This window comes from Triticum dicoccoides, chromosome 5A, assembly GCF_002162155.2.
Source record: "Triticum dicoccoides isolate Atlit2015 ecotype Zavitan chromosome 5A, WEW_v2.0, whole genome shotgun sequence".
In the NCBI taxonomy this organism is placed as follows: domain Eukaryota; kingdom Viridiplantae; phylum Streptophyta; class Magnoliopsida; order Poales; family Poaceae; genus Triticum; species Triticum dicoccoides.
The window spans coordinates 112,000,040-112,014,990 of NC_041388.1; positions in this window are offsets into that span (position 1 = coordinate 112,000,040).

Consider the following 14,951-nt stretch of genomic DNA (forward strand, 5'->3'; position numbering starts at 1 on the left):
CATCACGTGGTGTCTCAGCACGAAGAACTTTCGTAACAGTGCATACTCAGGGAGAACACTTCTTGATAATTATTGAGAGATCATCTTAAAATGCTACCGTCAATCAAAGCAAGATAAGATGCATAAAAGATAAACATCACATGCAATCAATATAAGTGATATGATATGGCCATCATCATCTTGTGCTTATGATCTCCATCTTCGAAGCACCGTCGTGATCACCATCGTCACCGGCGCGACACCTTTATCACCATCGTAGCATCGTTGCCGTCTCACCAATCTTATGCTTCCACGACTATCGCTACCGCTTAGTGATAAAGTAAAGCATTACAGCGCAATTGCATTGCATACACTAAAGCGACAACCATATGGCTCCTGCCAGTTGCCGATAACTTGGTTACACAACATGATCATCTCATACAATAAAATTTAGCATAATGTCTTGACCATATCACATCACAACATGCCCTGCAAAAACAAGTTAGACGTCCTCTACTTTGTTGTTGCAAGTTTTACGTGGCTGCTACGGGCTTAAGCAAGAACCAATCTTACCTACACATCAAAACCACAACGATAGTTTGTCAAGTTGGTGCTGTTTTAACCTTCGCAAGGACCGGGCGTAGCCACACTCGGTTCAAATAAAGTTGGAGAAACTGTCACCCGCTAGCCTCCTTTGTGCAAAGCACGCCGGGAGAACCTGTCTCGCGTAAGCGTACGCGTAATGTCGGTCCGGGCCGCTTCATCCAACAATACCGCCGAACCAAAGTATGACATGCTGGTAAGCAGTATGACTTATATCGCTCACAACTCACTTATGTTATACTCGTGCATATAACATCAACACATAAAACCTAGGCTCTGATACCACTGTTGGGGAACGTAGTAATTTCAAAAATTTCCTACGCACACGCAAGATCATGGTGATGCATAGCAACGAGAGGGGAGAGTGTTGTCTACGTACCCTCGTAGACCGACAGTGGAAGCGTTAGCACAACACGGTTGATGTAGTCGTACGTCTTCACGGCCCGACCGATCAAGCACCGAAACTACGACACCTCCGAGTTTTAGCACACGTTCAGCTCGATGACGATCCCCGGACTCCGATCCAGCAAAGTGTCGGGGAAGAGTTTCATCAGCACGACGGCGTGGTGACGATCTTGATGTTCTACCGCCGCAGGGCTTCGCCTAAGCACCGCTACAATATTATCGAGGATTATGGTGGAAGGGGGCACCGCACACGGCTAAGAAAACGATCACGTGGATCAACTTGTGTGTCTATGGGGTGCCCCCTGCCCCCGTATATAAAGGAGTGGAGGAGGGGAGGGCCAACCCTCTCTATGGCGCGCCCTAGGGGAGTCCTACTCCCACCGGGAGTAAGATTCCCCCTTTCCTAGTCCAACTAGGAGTCCTTCCATGTAGTAGTAGTAGGAGACGAGGAAGGGGAAGAGGGAAGAGAAGGAAGGAGGGGGCGCAGCCCCTCCCCCTAGTCCAATTCGGACTAGGCCTTGGGGGGGGGGGGGCGGCCTGCCTCTCCCTCTCCCCTAAAGCCCAATAAGGCCCATATACTTCTTCTCCCGTATTCCCGTAACTCCCGGGTACTCCGAAAAATACCCGAACCACTCGGAACCTTTCCGATGTCCGAGTATAGTCGTCCAATATATCGATCTTTACGTCTCGACCATTTCGAGACTCCTCGTCATGTCCCCGATCTCATCCGGGACTCCGAGCTCCTTCGGTACATCAAAACTCATAAACTCATAATATAACTATCATCGAAACCTTAAGTGTGCGGACCCTACGGGTTCGAGAACAATGTAGACATGACCGAGACACGTCTCCGGTCAATAACCAATAGATGAACCTGGATGCTCATATTGGCTCCCACATATTCTACGAAGATCTTTATCGGTCAGACCGCATAACAACATACATTGTTCCCTTTGTCATCGGTATGTTACTTGCCCGAGATTCGATCGTCGGTATCTCAATACCTAGTTCAATCTCGTTACCGGCAAGTCTCTTTACTCATTTCGGAATACATCATCTCGCAACTAACTCATTAGTTGCAATGCTTGCAAGGCTTATGTGATGTGCATTACCGAGGGGGCCCAGAGATACCTCTCCGACAATCGGAGTGACAAATCCTAATCTCGAAATACGCCAACCCAACATGTACCTTTGGAGACACCTGTAGAGCTCCTTTATAATCACCCAGTTACGTTGTGACGTTTGGTAGCACACAAAGTGTTCCTCCGGTAAACGGGAGTTGCATAATCTCATAGTTCATAGGAACATGTATAAGTCATGAAGAAAGCAATAGCAACATACTAAACGATCGAGTGCTAAGCTAACGGAATGGGTCAAGTCAATCACATCATTCTCCTAATGATGTGATCCCGTTAATCAAATAACAACTCTTTGTCTATGGTTAGGAAACATAACCATCTTTGATTAACGAGCTAGTCAAGTAGAGGCATACTAGTGACACTTTGTTTGTCTATGTATTCACACATGTATTATGTTTCCGGTTAATACAATTCTAGCATGAATAATAAACATTTATCATGAAATAAGGAAATAAATTATAACTTTATTATTGCCTCTAGGGTATATTTCCTTCAGGACGTTCCCCTTCCGGACCCTGTTCGGCGGGGTCTTCCTGAGTTCAAGAATGCTCCTCTGAAGAAGCGCCGAAGTTGGCGCCCATGGAGCCCCCAGGCGAAAGACAACAGAGAAGTCCTCTATCTGATGAACCGGATCAAAGCACTGGCTCAATCAGGATTGACAATAACCGAAGTTATGTCAATTTGCATAATGCGTGGTGTGCAACCACTTCAATACCGTGGGCAGCCCTTGTGGTGTTATAACGGGGTGGATGACGCCACCCGCTGCGGGCGTAAGGGTCCGGACAATGCTGCCGCTTTAGCAAAAATTCTGTCTGAATTGTTCAAGGGTGAGGAAGAGGAGTTCACCCGCATCAAGCCACGGGACGGATTCTCCATGTACAATCCTCCAAGCTGGGTAAGTTATATCTCCCTGCTCCCATTTTTCCCGCATTCGTTGTCGTAAGTATTCACCTTGCCACTTCGCGGCAGGAACTGCGAAAAGCCATAAAGGAGGTCAGCAGCCCTTCTCCACAACCAGAAGACCCTGACCGGGCCCTCGACTCCAGACTTGAAGAAGATTCGGTTATATTCTTGGAGCTGATAGACCGACAGTTCTATCAGTTAAGCTGCGATGATGCCATGGTGGCCATTACGGCCGACTATCCCGGACTGCTCCCTGCATCGCAAGTAAGAAAAACCAAAAATCCCAACTCCAAAACTAGGATCCCCTTTTAGGCACTTCACCCACCATATACACATGTCATCTTTTGTAAGGAAGGCATTCGGGATGCCCTGCCGGACCCACAGCAACTCGCCAACAAGAGGCACCGAGGCCGGGTAGGCCAAAAAGGAAGGCAGTCAGGATGGAGACGCCGGCACAAAGGTATAAGAAAAACCCCTCTCCGTGGTTGTTGTCTTTATCAAAATGTAATGACGCCCGCGTTTCTTTAACAGAAAAAACGCTCGCCGGAATATGTCCGGCGATGTTGCCAATCACGCTTCCACCAGTCGAGCGCTAGGACCAGACACGGAGGCAGAAGCCGATATGGGGCAGGCGCCAGATAATCCCCCTACAGAGGATGCAGATAGATTATCCGCTACAAACTCAGAAGTGGAAAGCACCATGAATCATAGGCGCCGCTGGGCCATACTCCATGACGCTTGTTTCTCACCAGAGGCGTTTGACGCCTTCAATTCTGGAGAGGCGTACCTCCGTGCTGCTCAAGATGGTCTAGCCAGAGCGATGGATCAATATGTAAAGGATGTACGGGTGAGTAAATCTGACGATTTATATGTATCAGTAGCCCCTGAGACTTGAAATAGTTAGCAGAACTGATTTAAGGATCATCTTTATTGTGCAGGTTCTTACAAAGAAGAATACTAGGCTGTCATAGGAGCTGGAGGAATGCAAGACCCAACTGCGGGTTGCTGTGGCCGCATTGCAGGAACCGAAAAAGTCACCTGCTGGTAACATTTACTTTAAAGAATGATGGTTACCATATAACGTGCGGCATGGCTGCAGATCTAAGAACAGATGTTGCAGATGAATCCGGAGAGAATCCGGAGGACCAGCATGTTATGCGACAGCTAGAGGCTGGCAAACGCGTGCTGACTGAGGTTAGGCGGGAGAAAAACAATCTCCAAGATGCCAATATTAAGCTCAGTGTGGAACTAAAAGACATTCGTGGCCAGCTTGCAGACTCCGAGAAGGAGAATAAGCAGCTTCGACGCGGCCTTTTCAGTAAGTGCTTGAACGAATCTATTTAAGGGAGTTCGACGAAGAAGCCGACTAACAACATTATGTCTGTAGGTATGCTGACGGGTCGTCCCGCAGAGGAAATGCCTGGGGTCTGCGGGTGATCTTCTATCCGAGCTGTCACATCTGCACGAACAAGTTCGGCAGGTGATGTAGGGTGTTTCCCAGGCCTTGTGGCCGTCCGTCTCCCTGCCAGAGGGCGTTGCCGAGCTTGCGGAGAAGCTCAAGGGAGCACGGCGGCACTTCCGATTATGGAAGATATCAGCCTGCCGACAGGGTGCCAGAGAAGCCTGGGCCATGGTGAAGATGCGGTATACCAAGGCAGACCCAAATCACATGGCCGAGGTCGGACCTGTGGGGCCCGACGGAAAAGAGATCCCCGTTAGCTTAGTTTATGGGCAAGTAGAATTAGCCGCAAAGTATTCTCAATAGGATTGTAAGCTAGACCGCCTGTTGGATGGTATAGAAGAGGAATTTAGTCAGTCTGCATGACTATGTAATTAAAGTGACATGTATAATGCCTTCTAGCCGGATTGTAGATCATTTGTCCTTGCGGACCTTTTCGCTTCAACCTCCGGGCCCAATAGTCCGGAGTGTATCCGAATACCCGCTCAGTTATATAAGAACCGGGGTATGCGTGGAGACCAGGCGTAGGGGTCATTAGTGCCTTATCAGACAGGTGCACAACTAGTTATGTTATATTACATGGGTAGTAAGAGACATCTTCCAGGGAGAATAGTTCCGTTAAGGGTTCCTTTCCCTGGGTAAGCATGCCCTAAAGTGCATGTCCGGACTGCGATAGGAAACGCAGGAAAAACATCTGGGGGCAGATATGGACAACAAATAAAAATCATCTTTTGTTCACCGACCGAATATTCCCTTAAGAACGCTAGCTTTCGGCTTCACCCAGTCTGAGGTACACATCCGGCTGACCCGGCAGTAATAATCGCAGAGGTGCTCCCCTTATGCCCTAGCCGAATTAATGGGAACGTAGGGCATAAATACAAGAGCCAGGCAACCCATCTTGGCCAAAACTTAAGTCATATCGATGCATATAATGGTGAAAAAAGGTACATGCGGAAGTATAACACATGTGTGGGGCATGAGGCCTAGATAAATAATTTAAGCTTCTGTGAAAGAAGCCCCCAGGTATGAAGAGTGCGGCTAGCGCATCTGTAATGTGTAAGCGAGGCACAAGGTGACCCTTGAAGGCCTAGAGAAATAATAAAAGAAAGAAAGAAAGAGAAACAAGACAGATAATGTATATGCAGAAAATGGACAAAGGGAGGGGACTAACATAGAGTCCGGTGCTAGGCGTAGAATCTTTGGAGCCTGGCCGCGTTCCATGGGTTTGGCTCGAGTCGACTAGTCGATGCATCCTGCAGTCGGTATGCTCCACCGGTCAGAACTTGGTCAATAATGAAGGGACCTTCCCATTTGGGCTCGAGCTTGTTCTTTTTCTTATCCGGCAGGCGTAGAACTAGGTCACCAACGTTATAAGTTTTGGCCCGTACTTCTCTGCTTTGGTATCTGCGAGCCTGTTGCTGATAAAATGCGGAGCGGGCTTTGGCTACGTCGCCCTCCTCCTCCAGGGTGTCCAAACTGTCCTGTCGATCAACCTCGGCTTCTCTTTCTTCGTACATGCGCACTCGAGGTGAGTCATGAATTATGTCACAGGGCAAGACTGCCTTTGCGCCGTACACCATAAAGAAGGGTGTATATCCGGTACTACGATTCGGCGTGGTCCGCAGCCCCCAGAGTATGGAGTCGAGCTCCTCTACCCAGTGCGTGTTAGACTCCGTTAAGGAGCGCACTAATCTGGGTTTAATGCCGCTCATTATAAGACTGTTTGCTCGCTCGACTTGACCGTTGGTTTGTGGGTGATAGACTGAAGCATAATCGAGCTTGATGCCCATTTTACTGCACCAGAGTTTTACCTTGTCGGCCGTGAAGTTCCTGCCATTATCAGTGATGATGCTGTGGGGGACGCCATAACGGTGTACAACCCCGGATATGAAGTCTATCACCGGTCCGGATTCGGCTGTTTTAACAGGTTTGGCCTCTATCCATTTGGTGAATTTATCCAACATGACCAATAAGTATTTTTTCTTGTGGGTTCCCCCTTTAAGGGGTCCAACCATGTCAAGCCCCCAGACCGCAAAGGGCCATGTAATGGGGATTGTTCGGAGGGCGGTGGGTGGCATGTGGCTTTGATTTGCAAAGATCTGGCAACCGGCGCAGCGTTGGACCAAGTCCTGTGCATCTGCCCGGGCCGTTGGCCAATAGAATCCTGTACGGAAGGCCTTGCTTACAAGAGCCCGGGCTACAGTGTGATGACCACCGAGTCCGGCGTGAATTTCTGCCAAAAGATTCCGCCCTTCCTCTTCGGAGATGCACCTTTAAAGGACTCCGGTAGTGCTTTTTTTGTACAATTCTCCCTCATGGACCCTGTAGGCCTTGGATCGCCGCACTATGCTGCGTGCCTCATTTTGGTCCTCTGGAAGTTCCTGTTTAGTTTGGTAGGCCAGGAATGGCTCTGTCCACGGGGCAGTAATGGCCATTATTTCGTGGGCTGAAGGTGTTATTTCGGTGGCGGAGCCTCCGATTGTGTCAGAGAGTTCGGTATCGGGTATTTTGGCCGGGTCCGGACTGTTGTTACCGGTGCCCCTTCCCATACTATGGATGGTTTGAATAGCCTTTCCAAAAATATGTTGGGGGGGACCACATCGCGCTTTGCGCCGATGCGGGCGAGGATATCCGCCACCTGATTGTTTTCCCGAACCACATGGTGAAATTCGAGCCCCTCAAACCGAGCTGACATTTCTAGGACGGCGTTTTGATAGGCCGTCATTTTCGGATCCTTGGCGTCAAAGTCTCCATTTATTTGGGATATTGCGAGGTTTGAATCCCCACGCACCTCCAGGCGTTGAATGCCCATGGAGACTGCCATCCGAAGACCATGCAACAGAGCTTCGTATTCGGCTGCATTGTTTGAGTCTGTATACAATATTTGCAGTACATACTAAACGGTATCTCCGGTTGGGGACGTCAGGACGACGCCAGCCCCTTGACCAGCCAGCATTTTAGAACCGTCGAAGTGCATGATCCAATTGGAGTATGCGCCGTACTCTTTAGGGAGTTCGGCCTCAGTCCATTCGGCAACGAAGTCGGCCAATACTTGCGACTTAATGGCTCATCGAGGTTTGTATGTTCTGTCGAACGGTTGGAGCTCAATGGCCCATTTGGCAATCCGGCTCGTAGCGTCGCGGTTGTTTATAATATCATTAAGTGGCACTTCCAAGGCTACTGTAGTCGAACACTCTTGAAAGTAGTGTCGCAGCTTCCGCGATGCCATGAATACCGCATATGCTATCTTTTGGTAATGCGGGTACCGTGATTTGCATGGAGTGAGGACAGTGGATACATAGTATACCGGCTTTTGAAGAGGAAATTTATGTCCGTCCACTTCCCGTTCGACAACGAGCACCGCGCTTACAACTTGATGAGTTGCCGCAATGTACAACAACATTGGTTCGCCGATGTTTGGCGCGACTAGGATTGGGTTGGTTGCCAAGATGGCTTTTATTTCTTCCAATCGCTGTGGCCGCGTCCGTCCACTCGAAGTGTTCGGTGCGCCGAAGGAGGCGATAAAGTGTAAAGCCTTTTCTCCTAAGAGGGAGATAAAGCAGCTTAGAGCCGCCACACATCCAGTTAATTTCTGGATTTGTTTGAGGTCTGTTGGGGTAGCCAACTGTGACAAAGCTCGGATTTTGGCCGGATTAGCTCCAATACCTCTACTGGAGACAATGAAACACAGGAGCTTTCCGGCTGGTACGCCGAAAACGTATTTTTCCGGATTGAGCTTGATGTCGTATGTTCGGAGGTTGTCGAATGTGAGCCTCAAGTCGTCTATCAAAGAGTCGATGCGTTTGGTTTTGTCGACCACATCGTCTACGTATGCCTCTACTGTTTTGCCGATTTGTTTCTCCAGACATGTCTGAATGATGCGCTGATATGTTGCGCCGGCGTTTTTGAGCCCAAAAGGCATTGTGTTAAAACAGAAGGGACCATATGGTGTGATGAATGCTGTTGCGGCTTGGTCGGACTCCGCCATCTTGATTTGGTGGTAACCGGAGTATGCATCGAGGAAACACAATGAGTCGTGTCCTGCGGTAGCATCAATGATTTGATCGATGCGTGGGAGGGGGAAGGGATCCTTTGGGAAAGCTTTATTGAGGTCTTTGAAATCGACACAAAGGCGCCAGGATTTGTCCTTCTTTGGTACCATCACAGGTTTTCTAGCCAGTCCGGGTGTTTTATTTCTCTGATGAATCCGGCCTCCAATAACTTGGCTAGTTCCTCTCCCATGGCCTGTCTCTTAGGTTCGGAGAAATGCCAAAGAGCTTGCTTGACCGACTTGAATCCCTTTAGGATATTGAGGCTATGCTCGGCCAGCCTGCATGGGATTCCTGGCATGTCTGAGGGATGCCAGGTGAATATGTCCCAATTCTTGCGCAGGAAATCTCGTAGTGCGGCGTCCACAGCGGGGTTTAACTATGCCCCGATGGAGGCTGTTTTTGTAGGGTCCGTTGGGTGGACTTGGAATTTGACTATTTCATCCGCTGGTTTAAAAGAGGTGGACTTGGATCTCTTGTCGAGTATCACGCCGTCCCTGTCTACTATGGAGCGTAGCGTGGTTAATTCCTAGGCCAAGAGGGCTTCGGATAATGCCTCGAGGGCCAATGCGGCTGTTTTGTTTTCGGCGTGGAGTGCTGTGTCCGGATCACTGGCAAGAGTGATGATTCCATTGGGCCCGGGCATTTTAAGCTTCATGTACCCGTAATGGGGTACGGCTTGGAAGATTGTAAACGCCTCCCGTCCTAAAAGAGCGTGATAGCCACTGCTGAACGGGGCCACTTGGAATGTAATTTCTTCAGACCTGTAATTATCCGGTGTGCCGAATACCACATCTAGTGTGATTTTCCCAGCACAGCGTGCTTCCCGACTAGGGATGATTCCTCTAAAGGTTGTGCTACTTTGCTCAATGCGGTTCCAGTCTATTTCCATCTTTTGAAGAGTTTGCTCATAGATGAGGTTTAATCCGCTGCCGCCGTCCATGAGTACATTGGTGAGTCGAAAGCCGTCCACAATTGGACTGAGGACCAGTGCGGCTGGTGATCGGGCTGTTTGAAATTTAGGTTCATCACTGGCATTGAAGGTAATAGCCATGTCACTCCATGGATTTATTGCTGCTACGTGGTAGATTTCGGCCATGGTGCGGAGTGTTCGCTTGCGCCTATTATTTGACACAAATGTCTCAAAGACTGTTAACACCGTATTGTTATCCAAGAGATGGCGCTCTATGGCATTTGGGATAAGAAGATCCTCACCGCTTTTGGCCACCTGCCGGAGTATCCAACATGCTCTAAGGCTGTGCGTTGGTATTGTATCTGCTGTACTATGAATTTTGCAGGGTCCATTGAGCCATCCCTCCAGTACGGTTCCATGCCATGTAGAGGGTTTTTGCTTTCTGGTAGTTGACCCGGGTGTCTTTTAATAGTGCACCAAGGGAGTCCTGGATTAGGGGGTGTCCGGATGGCCGGACTATACCTTCAGCCGGACTCCTGGACTATGAAGATACAAGATTGAAGACTTCATCCCGTGTCCGAAAGGAACTTTCCTTGGCGTGGAAGGCAAGCTTGGCGATACGGATATGCAGATCTCCTACCATTGTAATCGACTTTGTGTAACCCTAACCCTCTCCGGTGTCTATATAAACCGGAGGGTTTTAGTCCGTAGGACAACATACACAACAACAATCATACCATAGGCTAGCTTCTAGGGTTTATCCTCTTCGATCTCGTGGTAGATCTACTCTTGTACTACCCATATCATCAATATTAATCAGGCAGGATGTAGGGTTTTACCTCCATCGAGAGGGCCTGAACCTGGGTAAAACTTCGTGTCCCTTGCCTCCTGTTACCATCCGGCCTAGACGCACAGTTCGGGACCCCCTACCCGAGATCCGCCGGTTTTGACACCGACATTGGTGCTTTCATTGAGAGTTCCTCTGGGTCGTCGCCGTCAGGCTTGATGGCTCCTACGATCATCAATGGCGATGTAGTCCAGGGTGAGATCTTCCTCCCCGGACAGATCTTCGTCTTCGGCGGCTTCGCACTGCGGGCCAATTCACTTGGCCATCTGGAGCAGATCGAAAGCTATGCCCCTGGCCGTCAGGTCAAATTTGGAAGTTTAAACTATACGGCTAACATCCGTGGGGACTTGACCTTCGACGGATTCGAGCCACTGCCGAGCGTGCCGCACTGTCACGACGAGCATGATCTAGCTCTACCGCCAAACAATGCCCTGGAGGCCGCACCCGCATCGGCTTTGACCCTTAATACGGAGCCAACTGCGCCGATCGAGGATGGGTGGTTGGACGCCGCCTCGGGGGCTGCGATCCCAATGGCGATCGAGCCGAACACCAGCCCCGTACTCTGTGAGACTCGTGACTCCAAGGAGCCGGACTCCTCTCTGGAATCCGAACCCTCTGAGCCCCTACCGATCGAATCCGATTGGGCGCCGATCATGGAGTTTACTGCCGCGGACATCTTTCAGCACTCGCCTTTCGGCGATATTCTGAAGACATTGAAGTCTCTCTCTTTATCAGGAGAGCCCTGGCCAGACTACGGTCAGCAAGGTTGGGATTCGGACGATGAAGAAATTCAAAACCCACCCACCGCCCACTTTGTAGCCACTGTCGACGACTTAACTGACATGCTCGACTTCGACTCCAAAGACATCGACAGTATGGACGCCGATGAAGGAGAAGATGAAGAACCAGCGCCTATCAGGCCTTGGAAAGCCACCTCGTCATATGACATATACATGGTGGACACCCCAAAAGGAGATGGCGATGGAACAACGGAGGATGACCCCTCCAAGAAACAGCCTAAGCGCCGGCGTCAGCGGCGCCGCTCAAAATCCCGCCAAAACAAATACGGCGATTCCAGCACGGGAGATAATAATACTCTGGAAAGTGCCGAAGAAAACCCCCTCCAGCAAGATTTAGCACAGGAGGATGGAGAAACCAGCCCTCATGAGAGAACGGCAGACAGAGAGGTTGAGGACGATAATTATATGCCTCCCTCTGAAGACGAGGCAAGCCTCGACGACGACGAATTCATTGTGCTAGAGGATCCCGTCGAGCAAGAACATTTTCAACGCAGGCTTATGGCCACGGCAAGAAGCCTCAAGAAAAAACAGCAACAGCTTAGAGCTGATCAAGATTTGCTAGTCGACAGATGGACTGAAGTCCTTGCGGCCGAAGAGCATAAACTCGAACGCCCCTCCAAGAGCTACCCAAAGCGCAGGTTGCTACCCCGATTAGAGGAGGAAGCACGGGATGCGGCCGACCGGCCACCTCGTGGCCGCGACAGAGAGGCCTCTCGGCCCTCCACTCAAGCCGCACCCCATACCAAGGCACGGGAATATGCGCCAGACTTACGAGATATGTTGGAGGACAAGGCAAGGAAAACAAGATCGATCTACGGATCGCGTGGGCGCCCCACGGCTTGAGACAGTAACCGTCATGCCGGCCACAAATTCGGCAGGGCCGAACACAGTAGACAAAGCTCATTGGAGCTACGTCGTGATATAGCCCAGTACAGAGGTGCCACACACCCACTATGCTTCACAGACGAAATAATGGATCATCAAATCCCCGAGGGTTTCAAACCCGTAAATATCGAATCATATGATGGCACAACAGATCCTGCAGTATGGATCAAGGATTATCTCCTTCATATCCGCGGCGATGATTTCCACGCCATCAAATACCTCCCACTCAAGCTTAAAGGACCAGCTCGGCATTGTCTTAACAGCTTGCCAACAGGATCAATCAGTTGTTGGGAGGACCTGGAAGCCGCATTCCTCGACAATTTCCAGGGCACTTATGTGCGACCCCCAGACGCCGATGACCTAAGTCACGTAACTCAGCAGCCAGAGGAATCGGCCAGGCAATTCTGGACATGGTTCCTAACAAAGAAAAATCAAATAGTCGACTGTCCTGACGCTGAGGCCCTAGCAGCCTTCAAGAACAATATCCGTGACGAGTGGCTTTCCCGGCACCTTGGACAGGAAAAGCCGAAGTCTATGGCAGCACTCACGACACTCATGACCCGCTTTTGCACGGGAGAAGACAGCTGGCTTGCTCGTAGCAACAATATGACCAAGAACCCTGGTAATCGGATACCAGGGACAGTAGTGGCAGGTCGCGTCGCAACAAGCAGAAGCGCCGCATTAACAGCGACAATGCTGAGGATATGGCAGTTAATGCCGGATTCAGAGGCTCTAAATCCAGTCAGCGGAAAAAGCCATTCAAAAGGAATTCTAGGGGCCCATCCAGTTTGGACCGAATACTCGACCGCTTGTGCCAGATACATGGCACCCCCGAAAAGCCGGCCAATCACACCAACAGGGATTGTTGGGTGTTCAAGCAGGCAGGCAAGTTAAACGCCGAAAATGAAGACAAGAGGCTGCATAGCGATGACAACGAGGAGCCCCGGCCACCGAACAACAGTGGACAGAAGGGTTTTGCCCCACAAGTGCGGATGGTGAACGTGATATACGCAACCCACGTCCCCAAAAGGGAGCGGAAGCACGCGTTAAGGGACGTATACGTGGTAGAGCCAGTCGCGCCAAAGTTCAACCCATGGTCCTCCTACCTGATCACCTTTGATCGAAGGGACCATCCCACTAGCATCCGTCATGGCGGATTCGCCGCATTGGTTCTAGACCCAATTATTGAGGGATTTCATCTCACTAGAGTCCTTGTGGACGGCGGCAGCAGCCTGAACCTGCTTTACCAGGATACAGTGCGGAAAATGGGCATAGATCCCTCAAGGATTAAGCCCACCAAAACGACCTTTAAAGGCGTAATACCAGGTGTATAGGCCAACTGTACAGGCTTAGTCACACTTGAAGTGGTCTTCGGATCTCCGGATAATTTCTGAAGCGAGGAGTTAATCTTCGACATAGTCCCATTCCGCAGTGGCTATCACGCACTGCTCGGGCGAACTGCATTCGCCAAGTTCAATGCGGTACCGCACTACGCATACCTTAAGCTCAAAATGCTAGTCCCTCGAGGAGTAATTACGGTCAATGGAAACACTGAACGCTCCCTCCGAACGGAGGAGCACACGGCGGCCCTTGCAGCGGAAGTACAAAGCAGCCTCTCCAAGCAGTTCTCCAGTCCGGCCATTAAACGATTGGACACTGTCAAGCACGCCCGGAGTAACCTACAACAAGACCGCCTGGCACGATCCGAGCAGGTGTAGCAATGCGGCCCCAACCCCTGCCCTCGCAAAAATGCGACACCAGTACTTCGCGTACATAACTACGCTCTAGAAATACCATGGGTACAGGGGGAGGGGCACCATCACGGCATGCCCAAAACACGGTTTAAACCGCACCAGGGGCTGCCGATTTTTAATTTTCTCTTACTTTTAGGACTCCACTCTTCGGAAGGCCTGTTCGGCAGTTCAATTGCCGCACAAACGATGCAAGAACCAGGGAAGCAGACAAGCCACGCCGCATTACGGAACTCCCAGGTGGTCTCTATCACAAGCAGTATACCTGTTTCGCATACTATTCCGCAGCTTGCCTCTGGAACGGACATGTTACACAGTCCAACCTTTTGCTTATCGCATTATTTGTATCGTTCTGCTTTGATCGCAGCCCTCTTTAATAAACAGTGCATAGCTTTTGTCTATTTTTGCATTACTCTTATATATATATATGTTCCTTAACGACATATTGCACCCGTACACTTTGGTATGGCCTAAATACGCCAGGGGCTTTAGTACCCCTAAATATGGTGTGAGAAGTCCGAACACTTTAACAAGTGCGGCAGCCCGAACTTATAGCATTATATGCATCGGCTCTGAATCATGTCTTGGGTCAATAGTTGGGTTTGCCCGGCTCCTATGTTTTGGTGCCATACGTTCCGCTATATCGGCTAAGGTAGCACTAGGAGAACCACTGCGATTGTGCCCCAGTTGAGCTGGGTCGAGCACCTCAGTGGAGAAAGCTAAAACTGACTGTCATGATGAAGCGTGCGCTGGTCGCTATTCGAGAGGTTTTTCGAGTCCCTAATGACTTATGCCGCTTAGAGCGAGGAGCCGGCTCTGTCCGGCCAAGGCGTGGATAGCGCCCCGAACTCGGTCTTCCGAATACCAGGGGCTTCGCCAAAATTTAAAATTATAGAATTCTATGGCTAAGTGAGAGTGTTCACGCATTATAGTCTGATTGCCTTGTTCGTTGGGCTGAGCGCCTCCCTCGAAGGACCCAAACATGGGAAAAAGAGCGCTCAGGTTTATCCCCGAACACCCCAGCACTAGCGGCACGGGGGCAGAAGCCGACGACTTTCCATCTCTCAGAATTGATAATAGCCGCACAGAAGGTAATATTTTAAATTCCAACAGCATTGCTTAGCGCATATGAACAAGTTTTCAGCGCACAGGACAAAACAAGCAAGTTTCACTCAAAAATTACATCCCTAGAACATTCATCCGCCACAAGGCAGGCAC